Here is an 11921-nt window from a genome sequence, read left to right on the forward strand (position 1 = left end):
GTGAAACACAATGCTACCACCTATCAGGTTACCGGTGTATTTAATATTGCTTGCAGGTAAATTCCCAATGTCAAGACATATTAATGTGCCATATAATTATTGAGAAAAGAAGACAAAGTGGTAATTTTAGCTGACAGAAGTCCTTATAAACATAAGATGATAAACCATTTAAGTAATAATTCAGCATATAGTTGGATAAAGAAAAGAACATATTTCAATATCAATTTTGTGCTATTAAAAGTGAGGAAATATTAAGGGGAAATGGTATTCACTACAAAAATATGAGACATCAAGAAACAGATCTGAAAAGTTATTGGAGATTTTACATGTATAACACCACAAAATTTTACTGAGTGTCTTTAAAGACATGAATTACTGGAGAGATATTTTATGGCACATGACTTAGAAAATTCTATACTTGAAATATATAATTATCCTCCAAATTAACATGTATATATCAAAAGACATTAATAAATAGAATATTTTTTCAGATGAAGGTGGATGAGATTGGATCCTGATGATTTGGCTCTCCCTAAAGAATTCCTTAAAGTGAAAAACTGAAAAGACAAAGCATATCACAGAAAAATTACAAAAGCCATACAATGGCATAAAGAAAAGATAAAATACAGCTAGATAATTAACAATGAAAAGATTATCAAATTCTGTAGTTTTTACAGAAGTATAAATTAAAACCATGATATTCTATAGTCCTTTTTTTTTTACCCTCAGACTGGGCAATAAAGAAAAACAACCTTGATAAAATTGGATTATCTATCCCCAAAGAAATGTAGAAATAGTACCCAAATTCCAGTTGGTAGGCCTCTTATAGATATGTAAACATTGGGCTCGATTTTAATATGACCATTGTTTGTCCTGTATTTAAAGAAATATTAAAAAATAAGTTAATCTACTAGAGAAAGCAGCGAGAAATGGACATGATAGGACTAATAAACTCAGGTGTTCCCTGAGAAATTGTGATGAAGAGAAAGCTTCCTTGGTTCTGGCAGCATTCCAACCTGTTTTATTCCCATCATGCCCAGAATAACATATAAAGCAGTGAGAACGTTATCCAAAATAGAAAGTAGTGATATCTTTAGATTATCAAGACATCATACTGATTCAATATCCTACTTGAAAAATAAGCAAACAAACATAGAGTTTACAACAGCAAATATACAATGTACAATAGTGGGTGAGTTTTAAAAAAGAAATGGTAAAAGGCTTCTCTAAATAATATTAAATGCAAAACTTTTGGAATCAGAAAACCTGGTGTTAAACTTTGAATCTACCACATATTGGCTGTTTGAACTTGGAGAACCAATTTACTCATTCTAAATTTTTTTTATAGTGAAAATATACATTATTTTTTAATACAGTAGCTGCCAAGAATATACTGGTTTCAGAAAGTGAAAGTAAATACAAGTATTCTATAAAAAGTTTTCAGTTGCCTTTTCAAATAATTCTAAAGAGAATACTCCAATTCTGTCTAAAATTATGATTTGAGGAGGTGAAATCTTTTCCATGATAAAAATATAATTTTGATGGCCCCAACCTTGATAATGCAATTTACAAAGAATGGGATAAAGTCCATACACTATATATCAATAATAAATGTTTCCTTCTCTTTGAATCAAATACTGACCAGTGTAAATTATAAACAATGTAAGAAACTGGTTAATCAAAAGCTTGATGAAAATGTGTATCCAAATATTCATGAAAAAATACATTTATATTTCTTCTCATTTTCACCCTGTAGATATTTTCTAAATAGATATTTTAAATTTGCAAAAATAAAAGCTATCTACATACAACTCTGGAGAGAGTCAAAACTCAACAGAAGTAAAGTAAAAATGCCTAAATTCTAGAATTGATCAACTCAGTGTAAGAATGTCAGAAATTTCTTAATTGTGTACAGATCGCTCAAGGGTTTAAAGGTAAGTTATGTAAGTCAATGTTGCCAAGAAATAAAATCTAATATGAATTTTGTCACAAAGGTCAACAATTCTAGTAAAAGAAGATAACAGAACAGTCTAAAAAATGTTCATCTACATAAAAAGTTGTATCAGTTTACATAGCAGACAGTTTTTCAACTGTTGAATACAAAAATTTCTCAGATTCCCTTGCAAAATAGTGAGAGCTTCTATTCAGACTCCAATCTTCTTGCTGAAATGGAACTGCAGGGGTTTAAATAAAGAGATAAATGACAATAATTGTAAAAATAATATTAGATGATTTCAGTTATGTCAACCCATACACTACATGAAATTGCAATGAAAATGTTGTGCTCCACATCTCCAAGATTTTAAACTATGATCTTTCCACAAAAATAAGATGGGATAAAAAGCATGTTAAAAGGTTTTTACTAGCTTTTGTTCATTTGCCAACCTCAATTTCATTCCAATAACTTCCCTGATCAAGTAATAAGAGCTGTTTACAGAGAAAAATAATTCTGCATTCATCAGAATCATAGTAGATAAACCTGCCTTCCCTGGAGATACAGAGAGACAGTTAAGTCTAATCATGAGATAAATTTTAAAAAATGAAAACAACAAATATCCAAAGGGAAAATACTTCAAAATTGATTTTCAAAATGTGTTTATCTTCACTCTGTTTTGAGGAATGTAGCTCTTTCCTCATCCGCCCTCTACTCTGCACTTAGTCCACTGCTCACCAGGATGAGCAGACACCACTTCTCTGAGATCTTTTTCATACTTTAAGCTATGAGGCAAAGTTTAATATCACCTGAATGCCAAGTTGCCACTATTTAGAAGGCAGGTGAAAAGCCACGGTAACTGCCTATGTATCGGTGCAGACCGACATTTTCACCCACTGAAGGTACCACCACAGAGTTTCTCAATAGACAACTTAACAGTGCTTCTTTCTAGAACCAGACAAATCATCGTACAATATTTCATTACAAAATGTGGGTGCCTAAACTTTAGATCAGCAATAAAGTGTTCTAAGAAAGATAAGGTAAATAAATCTCCCAGAACCAAATGGATACAGTATGAAGCTTTTCTTATTTTTATATACCAAGATAATTAGTGATAGGTTAAAAAATGCAGTATGCTTATAAAAATCAGGCTGCTTCCATAAAGCCAGTGCTTAATAAATGTTAGCATATCAAAGGGAAAAACATTGTCATTTTAAAGCAATATACTTAAAATTTCCAAAAACCGCCTGTGAGAAATAACATTTCTTAAAAAAGTTATATGTAAAAAAATACCAAAAATATATTATAATCACAACCACAATTTTTGGAGCAATACTTAAAAAGTCTTTTAAGAAAATGAATACATAGAATTTTCTGTCATCAACTTTATCTTCCTTTATTAGAGCACAAATGACTCCTGGTTTAGAACTTTAATTTGAAACAGAAACATGTAGAGTGCTATTCTTCAATGTGACTGTAGAAAAATTTAACTCAAGGAAGTGTAATGATTGAGATTAGTCAAAACTGTGGTAAACACATGCTCACCATAACAATTATAATTTAGTCCAAAAGGAGGAACGAGTTATCCTCTATCCAATGGCTAAAATGAATGGGGTTGAAATGGGGAAGCTAGTATTTTGTGTACTTTATCTTGTTTTTAATATAAGATGGATAACGCATTCTTTAGATTATCCACATTAAATATGCTTTAGAAAGAAAACTCTACTTGATATTTTGACACACTGACCATACATTTCTCAGGTTAATTTCTGTTAGTGTTAATTTTAACATTACTGATCATTGTACTGCTATAGCTAAATCAACTAAATCATGTAATGTTACTCAAAAGATTGGCAAATGACAAGGTCTATGCTTACCTAAAAAGGAGCTTTTAAAATAAACAATGTATGGGGCCGGCCTAGTGGTGCAAGCAGTTAAGTGCGCGCACTCCACTGCAGCGGCCCGGGGTTTGCCGGTTCTGATCCCGGGAGTGCACCAATGCACCGCTTGGCAAGCCATGCTGTGGTGGCATCCCATATAAAGTGGAGGAAGATGGGTGCAGATGTTAGCCCAGGGCCAGTCTTCCTCAGCAAAAAAAAAAAAAAAGAGGAGGATTGGCAGATGTTAGCACAGGGCTGATCTTCCTCACACACACACACAAAATATAAAATAAAATAAAATAAAATAAAATAAAATAAAATAAAATAAAATAAAATAAAATAAAATAAAATAAAATAAAATAAAATAAAATAAAGTAAACAATAATGTTCCAAAATTAATGGCATTGGGCAAAATACATATAATACATTTAGACAGAGAGTATCAGGTGCCCATTGGTTTCTCTTATATGGATAAAATGCTTGTGGAAGATTTTAAAAATCTCATTACCCCCTGTAAAATTTAGCTTCTACATAGTATGGGATGTTATAATAGTTATAAAGGATAAATGCTTTTAGGTAAAAGTAAAAATCTGTGTGGGCCTGCCCTGTGTCCTAGTGGTTAAGTTGGGTGTGCTCCACTTTGGTGACCTGGGTTCAGTTCCCAAGCATGGACCTATACCTCTCTTCAGCAGCCATGCTGTGGCAGCAACCCACATACAAAACAGAGGAAGACTGGCACAGATGTTGGCTCAGTGTGAATCTCCCTCAAGCAAAAAGAGAAAGATTGACAACAGACGTTATCTCAGGGTGAATCTTCCTCACCAAAAAAAACAAAAAAGTAAAAATCTGTGTACACAGCAAAACATCAAAGCCTGTAGTAACTTTTGTAGAATGCTCTCTTCTGTGGTGGTAACATCCTTTAGTACATATCCAGGAAAGAATAAATTGAAACAATATTTCCATACAGTAGAAATCCTTGTATATAGCCTTACTAAATATTTTAAAAATACTTAAATATTACTTGCAACATGCACTATGCACCAGTTTGTGGCCGACTAATGAGGTAATGATTATTATTTTCATAGTGAAACATTGCACCACAAAAGTTCTTCCATCTCTATATAGTAAATGGACATAATGGTAAGGGATCCAGAAAGATGGCAAACTACTCCTAAAGTGAAAGGTTTGTGATAGAGTGTCTCCAAATTAGAGGAGAGGGGGATATGGGGTAGGAGAAGTAGGCAGAGTAAAATAATTTTAAAATAATACTTCTTAGAAGCGTATGTTTAAAGATAGCTACTATACTTTATCTTTTTTCTAACCTTGAATAACTACATTTTTATGCAAAATAAAATTTCTACTTTATAGGAAAAAGAGCAGTCTGTTTGGAAAAGCATATTCTTAGTCAGAGGAAGATGTGAAGACCTCTCTTTCATAACTTCTATCTACTTGGTAAGTCTTTTGGCTGCATCACTATATGCTATTTCAACCTCTTTATCATTGGGACAGGTATTGGTGAACTCATCCCTAATATAATCACTAGTTAAGTATCTCCAGATTCCAGTCACTCTTTTTGGAATATCAAAGTTGAGATTGTTTTTATCCACATCTTGACAATGTGTAGTTGGTCAGCAGTTTGCAATCAGCTAATGTTATTTCAATGTCACAAAGAAACGTATGTGTAGAAAATTATAATGTCCTCCGTACTGGTTTCACCGGGTTTGGGAGAATTCAGATATTCATCTAGTTTCTGCAGTGTTTTCAAGAGATGCCTCTCTGATGCTTCATCAACCTCTGGCCTAGAAGTGATATACACAGAGAATTTGGGAAAGATGTCCATTCTAACAGTATTTGATTCTGGATATTTTGGTGAAAGTTTTGAGCACCTAGGAAAGCATAAGACTTATTCAAGAAATTATTCAATCTTATTTACATCTATTTTTACTTTGTTGAAAGTTATAAATGGTGAGTGGGTCCCAAGAGACATGTTGAGCAGGTCTGCAAGCTTTCTTTTCAGCCCAACAGTTGTGACACTAAACACAACTGCTTGGAGCCAAAGAATCATGAAGATCCTCTGGGAAAGGGGGCAGTTTTCTATGCTTTCATCATCACTGTCAGCCTTGACAAAGAGGTCAGTGATGCATTCTTTGGCCGTCTTCTTCACCCCATTCAGTGGTATCAACAATGCCATGGCTAGCTTTGCTGGGCTCCACAGAAGGCAGTGGTGATGGCCTCTTCTGCTCTGGGCTGCTTTAGTTGTAGTCTCCCACCAAGCTGCACCTCAATGGACAGTGCCAGCATCAAGCTTTTTCAGTCTCTGCTCCTCAGCACCACCTCAGGCCCCAAGTGCAACCCAATTCTAAATGTTTATATCCTCATGCAAATAGTGGAAGTAGCAATAACCATTCTCCTAATGTGGTTGACAGATTTAGTCAATAAATGTAAAAAGTTTAGCATAGTTCCTTCCTGTTAGTAAAAAAGTTGTTAATATTTGTGATGATTCTGTTTGGTCATCTGGAATGGTCAGTGCAAAGGCCCTGAGGATGCTGCTTGCTTCAAACGTTCAAGTCAAAAAAAGAAAGCCTATGTTGTAAGGTGAATAAACAAGAGGTAGAGTGATGAGACACAGTGTCAGAAAATGTCAAGGAATAAAGTGGCCTCTCTGCTACTGCTAAGAACTCAAGACAGTCTCTTATCCACACTATGTATCTACTGTACTTTATTAATCTTGTTTCAAAAGCAACCTATGAATTATAACAAAGCCTATATTTAGTAACTCCTATTTATTGAATTCTGGCCTCTGTATTATGAGTCACGTTGGAATATATAGCCCGGGGTACCCCTGCTCTGAGGACTGTCACTCCACAGGGACCACCCACACACACATATACATATAAACACCATGGCCTCCAGAGCTGTGTTATTACCACGCCCTTCTCAACCCCACCTACACTGATTAGACTATGAGTGGAAATATTCCAAATCAATTATCTTTTCTCTAAAGAGTGTAGAAATGGTACCAGAATTTTAAAATTGTGACCCTTCCATGAAAAACTAAACTTGTAGCTCCATATCAGTATGTCCATTTTACACACCATATTTAAAGAAACATAAGCAAATCTTTTCAATAAACAGAGATATAGAAATAGAGGAATAAAATAGATGAGGAGAAAAAAGATCTAGTTAGTTCAGATGGCCCCTGAGAGACTGTGAGAAAGAAAAGTGTTCCTTGGTTATGGGAGCATTCCAATCCTGATTACATCCCCTTGATACCCAGCAAAATAATAAAAGAACAAAAATAAATTTCTACAAAATCCAAAGAAGTGTTACCTTTATGGTGTCAGACATCTTACAGATTAAACCCTCCAAGAAAAAAAAATGATTAAAAAGAATAAGCCAACATTTCACAAAATGAACTTTTTAGCGTACAGCAAAAGTCAGTTATTTTTAATGTCAAGGAGTAGAAGACTTGTTTGTCCTGTGCCTGTTACTTACTTATTTGGACAATTGGTTTTTATGTGGTTTGATAGTGAATGAGGCAAACCCCTATTTCCCTTTTCTTATAAAAAAAAAATTTTTTTTTGTAATTCTTGGGCTTTGGGTTTTCATTTCTTTTTTGACAAATCCAATGGGTACACTTTAGTCCTCATTCTGGACTTCACCCAACATGCAAAGACCTCCCCAGACTAAGTTCTATACATCCAACAGACAGCAGGACAATTCTATTACTTTACACTGAATCACTTTTTTCATGTGATTATGCCTGAGTACATTATGACATACACACATTTATTTTATTATACTCTGTCTTTGTTGCTATAATGCATGATCTGAAAGAGAAAGAATTTTACCTGCTTTGTATTTTTACATATTTATTTGAATATATGGCACTTATATAGAAATAAGTTCAAGAAAATTAGAAGTTACAAAATAAAAAAATGGCAGAGAAAATAAAACCAGTTAAATAGAGTGGTTTCAGACAACTCTATTAAGCAAAATTAAATGGAACATCAAAAACTAACTGAAAGAAAAGAAAAAAGAAACAAATAAAAACTAACTGAAACATGATATACAATAACAGTAATTGAACAAAATCAGCATGGATTAATAATTAAATTAGCAGAGCAGTTGACCTAAGAAAATATAATTTAAAGTGTACATAGAGCACTATAGCATGTAGCAGATGTTCAGGTATTATTTGTGAAATAAATTAGGAATTAGCTTTCAGAATATGTGGACATTTACAATACAGCAAAATAGTATTTCAATTTTGTAAGAAAGATTGGATTATTATATAAAAGCTAGCATAAATGGCTATCTGGAAGAAAATGAAATCAATCCCTGCCCTCAGACATCTTACAAGATTTCAGAGGGATTACAATGTCAGTGTAACAGCAACCATAGCTTTTTGATGAATATGTAGAAAACTACATATAAAATCTACAGGTAGGCAAAAACTTTCTTAAATAAATCAAAAAACTCCAAAGTAGGAAGAGAGACATTTTTGATAAAATTTAAACATTTTATGACCAAAAGTATACTTCAAAAGTTAATTGAGGGACAATAATTTGTAAAAATTACTTGAGATGCTGATAATTGTATAAAAACACGCAAATGGTATATGGACACATAATAATAGTAGGCAAATCAAAATGGTGATCAAGTATATGAATCTTTGTTTAAACCCAGTAATAGTTTAAGAAAACAACAAAAATGTCTCTCACAACCATTATTCTGGGAAAACACTTAAAGAGCTGTCACATTGATTGGGTTTGAAACTTTTAAACATGTAGCAAAATGTATTCTCTAATTTTGATGGCAGAAACACAAAGAGTTACAAGGCTGGGGAAACAACCTGAAGACACCTATAGATATTACAAATAATGAAATTCTTTAACTCAGAGATTCTCAATCTCAACAATTTGGACACACTGGGCCAGATTATACTTTGTAGTAAAGTCTGTCCTGTGCACTGTAGGATGTTTAGAGCATCCCTAGACTCCACCCACACCTGTCCAGTGTGACAGTCAAAAGTGTCTCCAGACATTGGTAAATGTGCCTTGGACAACAAAATCACCTGTGGTTGGAACTATTGTTTGAAGTTTACAATCTTAAAATATTTTTGTAGCATTAATATAATGGTAATTTAATGCTGAGAATATGAAAGATCATCAAGTGTATAAATGTCATAGCCTCACCAAGAAATATTATGTAGCCACTGAAATAATGAATTGGCATTAAACTAGTTGAATGGAGGCATGTTCATGAGGAATTATTAAGAAAAAAGTGACAGAAAGTATAAAAAAGACTGCACTAAAACATAAAGAGCATCTATGATGTTCATAGGATGCTATTCCTGCACTTATATAAAATTGTATGAATATGTAAGTCTACATAATATAGGAAGCAATGTTTAAAAGAAATTAAAAACTTGCTAAAGAAAGATTGTCAACAAGAATAAGATTATGTTAAGGATAGTGGTTTCAAAACAGTCATATGAAACAAAATGTAAAACTAAAATATAGAGACATAAAATGATAATCTCAATGACATCAACATGAGTCACTGATTGAAGATTGAATTGTCAGTACTTAGAAATAAAATAACATAATACAAGGGCTTTTGAAGTCGTGGAGGAAGAAATGGATCCAGTGTCAAGATGAAGGCGTAGACAGACTCTGAACTCACCTCCTCCCACATACACAACAAATTTACAACTACTCTTGGAATAATGACCCCTGAGAGAACTGAAAACTGTATAAAAAGAAGCCCCACAACAAGAGATGGTGCTGACTGAGGTGGAAGAGGAAGAAATACCTTTCCAGACAGACAAATATCCCCCTTCTAGCCATGGTACTTCATGGCTGGGAGCATAAATACAAAGCCTTTCATGGAGGAGTGAGGGATATGAGTGGGGGAGTTGTACCACAGTAAGCAGCTTTAGAACTCGGCACAATTGAGATGATAGTCATAATATCAGGCTTTGCTTGCTATTAACAACAACAGGGAATACCCCTAGAAAAGCTATCAGACATAAGGGAAAAAAAATCCTGCTCTTAAAGTGTCCATGAACAAATTTTCCCTTCTCAAAAGCAACCTAAAATCACCAGAAGAAAAGGTGTACAGTCCTTTGGTAAAAAGAGACTCACTTGATAGGCTCTGGGTGCATCTCAGTAAGATGTGAGACCTCCCCAGGCTGAGACCACCCCCCAAGTGACTGAGGCATTTGTGGAAGCCATTTTGTTACCTAGTACAGGTGTGCTGATATAGACACTGGCAGACACCATTGGAGTTCTTCCCCTAGCCTGTTAGCACAGGGGTCTGTCCCACCCACTAGAGCACCAATTTAATCCAGCTAAGCCATGGAAGCCAGCACACCTTAAGGAATGGCCCCACCCAAAAGCAAGCCCTGAGGCAACTTGTGGGCCCACATAGATGGTGTGCCTGGACCCACACAGTGGGGTGAGTGGGTCCACCTCTGTGGGGCATGGCACGTGCGAAGGGCAGACCTGCATTGGTAGAGTGTGTGGGGCCTCTGAATTGGGGCAACTGGGTGCACTTCAGTCTGTCAGGGTGTGTGACAGTGCTGGACTGTGTTGACAGGGTGTGTGGGCCTGTGGGTAGTGTGGCTTGTCAGTTGCAACAGACTTGTGCTTCTCAAACAACCACATAGGGGATCAGCCTCACCTTCCAAAGTATGAAACAATTGGGTGCTCCCATGCCTGGGGGTGGCCCCTGTGAGCTGCTCTCCTGAGAGAGCTGATAGCAGCCTTGTAGGCCTGAGCCTATAACAATTGTAAGACCCTGAGCCCAGCAACCAGCAACACTGTGGGCCTACTTACTTAACAGAAAAACTGCAAAATGAATGTGCTATTATACCCTGCAGCCAACTGTGCTGGGTCTCCCCACATGCAATACAGTGACTGAAGGGACCATAACCATATATGGCTGAGCATTACAACCAGCTGGCCAGGGGAACAGCCTAGCCTCCCCATGCACCAGAAGCAAGAGCAACCCTGCCACAACAGAAGGACACATGTAGCCCACACAGGGGACACTCCTGGAACATTTGGAACCAGTCACAAGAGGGAAGCCCACTGTTGGGCCTCATAAGGCATCTGTTACATAGGCTGCCTCTCCAAGACAGGGAAATGTAGCTGACCTACTTAATATATAGAAATAAGCACAGAGAAAGAGGCAAAATGAGGAGACAAAGGAATACGTTCCAAATGAGGGAACAGGACAAATCCTTAGAAAAAGAGCTACATGAAACAGAGATAAATAATATACCTGACAAAGAGTGCAAAGAGTCATAAGGATGCTCACTGATCTTGGGAGAAGAATGTATAAACTCAGTGAGAACTTCAAAAAAGAGTTGAAAAATGTAAAAAAGAACCAATCAGGAATGAAGACTACAATACTGGAAATGAAAAGTTCACTAGAGGGACTCAATAGAAAGTAGATGATCAGAAGAATGGGTCAGCGAGCTGGACGAAAGACTAAAGGAAATTACTCAAGCTAAACAGATAAATGAAGAAAAGAATTAGAAGGAATGACAGGCCCAGCCTGGTGGTGTAACAGTTGAGATCACATGTTCCATTTTGGCAGCCTGGGGTTCACCTGTTCAGATCCTGGGTGTGGACCTACTCACTACTCATCAAGCCATGCTGAGACAGCATCCCACATAGAAGAGCTACAACTCTACAACCATGATATATAACTATGTACTGGGGCTTTGGGGAGAAAAAGGAAAAAGAAAAATATTGGCAACAGATGTTAACACAGGGCCAATCTCCCCCACCCCCTAAAAAAGAATGACAGTCTAAGAGAACTCTGGGACAACATCATGTTCACAAATATCTGTATTATAGGTGTCCCAGAGGAGAATAGAGAGACAAAGGGGCCAAGAATCTATTTGAGGAAATAATAGCTGAAAGCTTTCCTAAGCTAAGCAAGGAAACAGATATCCAGATACAGGAAGCACAGAGAGCACCAAACAAGATAAACACAAAGAGGTCCACACCATGACATGTTATAATTAAAATGTCAAGAATTAAAGATAAAGAGAGAATCCTAAAAGCTGCAAGAGAAAGGCAACAAGTTACATA

General features: G+C 35.8%; 1 pseudogene; it reads right to left on the bottom strand.

The window, feature by feature from the left end:
* Positions 1-5258: 5258 nt before the first annotated feature.
* LOC131394579 (chloride intracellular channel protein 4-like) lies at positions 5259-6047 on the bottom strand (annotated as a pseudogene).
* Positions 6048-11921: the final 5874 nt, after the last annotated feature.

The sequence above is a fragment of the Diceros bicornis genome, chromosome 30 (genome assembly GCF_020826845.1).
Source record: "Diceros bicornis minor isolate mBicDic1 chromosome 30, mDicBic1.mat.cur, whole genome shotgun sequence".
Taxonomy (NCBI): domain Eukaryota; kingdom Metazoa; phylum Chordata; class Mammalia; order Perissodactyla; family Rhinocerotidae; genus Diceros; species Diceros bicornis.